This window comes from Oncorhynchus gorbuscha, linkage group LG15 (assembly GCF_021184085.1).
Source record: "Oncorhynchus gorbuscha isolate QuinsamMale2020 ecotype Even-year linkage group LG15, OgorEven_v1.0, whole genome shotgun sequence".
Taxonomy (NCBI): domain Eukaryota; kingdom Metazoa; phylum Chordata; class Actinopteri; order Salmoniformes; family Salmonidae; genus Oncorhynchus; species Oncorhynchus gorbuscha.
Window position 1 is genome coordinate 37,672,634 of NC_060187.1, and position 6,182 is coordinate 37,678,815.

Below are 6,182 nucleotides of genomic sequence, written 5' to 3' on the forward strand. Positions count from 1 at the left end.
AATGTGATTTTCTTCACATCACTGTTTCTTATAGAAAGAAGTGATGAAGTCAGTCTTTCCTCAACTCTTAGCCAAGAGAGACTAGCATGCATAGTATTTACAATGAAGAGCAAGACGTGGCGCACTGTTCTGGTCCAGCTGCAGCTTAACTAGGTATTTCCTTGCAGCACCTGACCACACGACTGGACAATAATCAAGATAAGACAAAACTAGAGGCTGCAGGACTTGCTTTTTGGAGTGTGGTGTCAAAAAATTAGAGCAGGGAGGATGGTAGGGGACGCCATGTGCGACTGACGTGTTTTCCATTTGCTCCCGTGGTATTCTTAAAGTTTACGTGAATTCTGCAGCAGAACCGTATTTCTTTTCAAATATTAATTTGGTGATCCCTTTCCGTAAAAAAACAAGACTACTTTGCTTCCGAATGTCAGCATGTCGACCAAACATAAGGCCAAAAGCATGACTTTGAGAAAACCCGGCCTACAAGACCCGCTCTCATCACCGCCCTCTCCTGAGTCTGAGGGCCTGGGGACGCACACTTTAACCGGGGGCGCGGCTTGGCCTGGCGGTGCTGAAATGAACATTCTCGAGGCCATCAAACTACTACGCTCTGAGATAGTTGAAATGAAAACACAGGTGGTTGCTACGATTGAGGTCAGAATACAGGAGGTTTCTGATACTTTAAAAGCAGATTTAACCATCCTGCAGAACGAGACTGTGCCAGCAATCACAATACTCAAAACAACAACTGCGTCACACACTACAACGATTGCGGCACTGGAGGCCTCCGCTACTAATGTCTCCGATTTAACTACATCCCTGGAGGCTGAAATTAAACGCCTAGCTGCGGATTTGAAAAAGGTGAAGGAGAGCTGCGTGAGTCTAGAGGGATTCTCTCGCTGCTTGTATCGGTCCCAGAGTCCGCCGAAATGCATCATGCCACGGATTTCCTTTCGGGGCTGCTGAAGGATGTTCTTGCCTTAGATGAAAAGCCCCTGATTGATCGAGCCCACCGGTCGCTGCGCCCAAAGCCCCGGGATGGGGAGAGGCCCCGTGACATAATTCTTCGAGTGCACTTTTTTCATGAGAAGATGGAGATCCTCTGACGAGCCCGCAATACCCTTCTGAGCTTTCAAGGACAGAGCTTTTCCATCTACCAGGACTACTCCCCCACTGTTTCCAGGCAGCGCGCAGCTTTCGGACAGGCCAAACGAGTACTTCGGGACCATCCAAGTGTGAAGTATAGACTCGGCCTGTTTATGGATATCTCACGAGGGTAAAGACTACACATTTGAATCTCCGGATGAGGCTATGGCTCACATTCAACGTCACATCAAGAAGTCTTGAATATGCTCACAGTTCAGCAACTGTTGCTTGCGTACTGTGGATAGTAAGTAACCCACTTGTGGTACAATTATGCTTAGACATAACAGGGTAGTCTTGTATAGTTGGTGAAACTATTCAGGCTTATTTGAGGTGATCTAATGTTTTGATCGTCTAGTGTGTGTGCCTTATCTCGCTCACCTATTTAGTTTAGTACTATTATAATTACTATTATTTTTGATTGTCTTACTACGATTTACTTACTTCAAATTAGATTTTTGTCTGAGAGCCTTTATACATTTGATTTATTTTCCCTCTCAATGCCTGTTATTAGACTGGGAATACAATTATATACATCTACAAGTGGTGCTTTTGTCATTCCGTTTGCACAAGGGATTCGCCTTTTTTTATTTGAAAAAATACATACAAATCTTAATTTTTGCTGCTTGATCCACTAACAAAACGCGACTTTAAAGAGTGGGACTGTGGGTTTAGGTTTAAGACCGCACTCTCACAGACATACTGTGCGAAGAGAACATGTTCTATTTAGGCTTGTACCTCGTTTGGGGAGGTATTGTCTGGGATGGGGGGGGGGGGGGGGCAGGTCGAATTGTTCAGTTCTAATGTTGTCATTCTGTCTTTTTAGTTTTTTTTATCTGTTTTTTTCTGTACTTTTTCCAAACATTTACCACCGTACATTATTATTCTGAGAGGTTCTGGGGGTTTTGGGCGCTCATTGCTTTTCCATTCTATGCTCTAATGACAGGGTTGAATAACGGGAATGCCCAGAGGGGCCGAAATAATACGATCAAGTACATTTCTTGGAATACCAAAGGGGTTAACAACCCGGTGAAGCGTAAGAGGGTGTTGACACACTTAAAGGGTTTGAATGCAAATATTGCATTTCTACAAGAGACTCACTTGAGGACTGGTGAGCATTTTAGGATGCGTAAGGACTGGGTTGGTCAAGTGTTCCACTCGAACTTTCATAGTAAATCAAGAGGTGCTGCTATTCTGGTTGATAAAGCTACTCCCTTTGTAGCTTCTGAGGTTATTGCTGATCCTAAGGGACGATACGTCATAGTAACCGGTGAACTGTTTTCTACCCCTCTTGTTTCGGCTCATGTTTATGCTCCCAATTGGGATGACACAAGTTTCATTTCTTCCTTTCTGTCTACTATTCCCAATTTAGATTCTCATTTGTTGATTTTAGGGGGGTATTTCAACTGTAAAATGTCTCCAGTTCTTGACAAGTCCTCACAAACAAATACAGGCCCATCTAAATGTGCCCTACTTATTCAATCCTTTCTTCAGAAATATGCTATGTTTGAGGCCTGGCGTTTCCTACATCCTACAGATAGACAATATTCCTTTTATTCTCATGTTCATCAAACATACTCCCGGATTGATTACTTCTTTTTGGACAAAAAACTTCTGCCTAACCTTCGGCAGTGTACTTACGAGAGTATTGTTATCTCTGACCATTCACCATTAGTGCTTGAACTAGAGTTTCCCCAGTGACCTCCTATGTGTTATCAATGGCGTCACAACCCCATTTTACTCTCAGATAAGGAGTTTGTCAATTTCAGCTCTTCTGAAATCACCTTATTCCTAGAAACTAATTCAACACCAGGTATGTCCTGCTCTACCATATGGGAGTCTCTCAAAGCATACCTACGTGGCCAAATTATTTCTTATACAGCCAACCAAAACAGAGTTCGCTCCCAGCGACTTCGGGACCTGAGCGAGTCCATAGCCACACTGGATGAGAAGTATGCTACGGATCCTTCCTCTGATCTGCATAAAGAGCGCCAACTACTCCAATCTGAATTTGATGAGCTTTCTACCAGGCAAGCTGAACAGTTACTCTTGCGAGCTCGATACAAAGTCTATGAACAAGGCGACAAGGCCAGTAAACTCCTTGCGCATCAGATCCGTAAATCTGAGGCCTCACGTTTAATCCCACAAATAAGGACCCCGTCTGGTGCCACCACAGTTATACATAAAGAGATCAATGATCAATTTAAACTATTTTACTCTGCGCTATACACCTCTGAATCCCCTCAAGACCTCTTGCTGATTGACGCATTCTTTAATGGCTTGAATATGCCTTCAATTGATACAGACTCCCATGACTATCTAGAAGAAGAATTTACGCTTGAGGAGATTGCAACAGCAGTGTCCGCAATGAAAAGTGGTAAATCACCGGGTCCGGACGGTTTTCCAACCGAATTTTACAGGACGTTTTCTGGTCTGCTTTGCCCATTCTTGTCTCGACTATTTGCAGAGTGCCTCAATACTTCAAAGCTACTGCCTAGTCTTTATCAGGCTTCAATTTCATTACTACTAAAGAAAAACAAAGACCCCCTGGACTGTGGATCCTATCGCCCAATCTCACTTTTAAACTGTGATTACAAAATCCTAGCTAAGCTTTTAGCCATCCGTATGGAAGGCTTGCTGCACCAAGTAATACACTCTGACCAGACTGGCTTTGTGAGAAATAAGCATTTATTTTTCAATATTATGCGCCTTATGAATATACTGTACTCCCCAGCGTCGGAGGACCCGGAGGTGGTGGTCTGACTTGATGCCGAAAAAGTGTTTGACCGCGTTGAGTGGGATTACCTAACAGCTGCCCTTTATAGATTTGGCTTTGGCCCCAAATTCATTGCGTGGATAAAGATTCTTTATTTTTCCCCCATGGCTTCGGTACGGACTAATAACTTGTCCTCTGACTATTTTCCCTTGCACCGCGGATCCAGACAGGGTTGCCCACTCTCCCCCTTGTTGTTTGCTTTGGCAATCGAGCCTCTCGCCATTGCACTACGCTCTAATGACGCCATTCAAGGCATAATCAGGGCGGGCTGGGAGCAGAAAGTCTCGCTATATGCTGACGACCTCCTTTTGTTTATCTCCAAGCCTGATACATCATGGCCACGTGCCCTATCTGTTCTTAAAAAGTTTGGATCAATCTCAGGGTACAAGCTGAATCTAGGCAAGAGTGAGCTTTTTCCGGTAAACAAGGCTGCTTTAAAGTGCTCTTTTACAAGTTCTCAGTTTAGGATTGTCCGGGATCAATTCACTTACTTGGGAGTAAAAGTGACAAGGAAATATTCAAATTTGTTTCAGGAAAACTTTGTTGCTCTAGCAGACAGATTGAAACAATCTTTTACTTTTTGGAATTCGCTACCCCTTTCTCTTATCAGAAGGATTAATGTCATTAAAATGAATGTGTTGCCCACATTTTTATATTTATTTCAATGTTTACCCATTTTTATTCCAAAATCTTTTTTTATTTCACTGGATCAAACATTCATGCATTTTATTTGGGATGGCAAGGTACCACAGATTGGTAGAAAACATTTACAGAAGCATAGGTCATTGGGGGGTTTAGCTCTACCAAATTTTCAGACATACTATATATATATATATGTATATATATATGCCATTTAGCAGACGCTTTTATCCAAAGCGACTTACAGTCATGTGTGCGTTCTGTACTGGCTGCAGACTGATCCTACTGGCCCTAGACCACTCTGGGTCCAGATGGAGTCTGAATAGTGCAAACCTGCAGCACTTTCCTCTGTGCTGTGCTCGTCTCTCCCAGTGTCCCTAGGCAAAAGGTGTGTCAACCCAATTGTAAAGCAGTCTCTCAAAATTTGGAATCAGTTCCGTTTAGCCTTTAGCCTCTGAGGCTTTTCTCTATCAGGCCCAAACAATCAGAACATTTTTTTTCCTCCATCTTTGAATGATGGGGATTTTGGCATTTGGCACTCACTAGGCCTCTCCTCGCTAGCCCAATTATTCTTTGATGATACATTTGCCTCTTTTTCTCAGCTGCAGGAAAAGTTCAATCTCCCCCAATCCCACTTTTTCCGCTATCTCCAGACTAGAAACTTTGTCAGGGCTAACACACCTGGATTTCCCAATAGGCCTGCGAATACAGCTATAGAGAGCATCTTGGAGCTGAACAAGCTTCCTAGGGGTGCAATTTCAGATGTATATGCAATCATTCATGACTTACAGAACCCTTCTTTGGTGCCTTTAAAGACTCGATGGGAAAAGGATTTGGGGGAGGAACTTGGGGAAGACGCCTGGGAATCTGTGCTGCACAGGGTGCACTCGTCCTCTTTTAGCACTAGACACAGCCTCATTCAATTCAAGGTGGTTCACCATATCCACTGGTCGGGGCCAAACTTAGAATATTCTCTGATTTTGATCCTAACTGTGTCAGATGTAAAGTGGAACCAGCCACACTGTTGCATATGTTTTGGGGCTGTCATAAACTGTCAGGTTTCTGGGAATTAATATTTAAATGTTTCTCTGATATATATGACACTGTTATAGATCCGTCTCCCCTTACAGCCCTTTTTGGAGTACTGCCCATGGGTACCCCCCTATCAAGAATCCAGTCGGACACTGTTGCTTATATAACTCTTTTAGCTTGACGGCTAATACTACAGAACTGGAAGATGGCAGCTCCCCCATCTTATAAATATTGGGTGAGGGATGTGTTGTGCTCTCTGAAACTAGAAAAAATCTAATTCAATTCACGTGGGAACCCCAAACTGTTTGATGAGGCTTGGGCTCCATTCCGGTCTTACTTTAAACAGTCCATCCTCTGATCGCATTCCAATTAATACTAAAATAAGTCTGTGACTTAAGGGTTGGAGGAGCCTCTCTCTGTGTTTTTGCTGGGGGGGGCATTAAGGTCCATGTGCTTATTGATTGTGATCCGCAGATGCCTTGTTCATCTTGCTCGGGCAGAGACTGAAGTGTGAGCTTGTTTTTCCCAGTTATTTTTACACTTTGTTCATGCCTACATGAATAATCATTTTTTTATTTTATTTTAAAGCATTGTA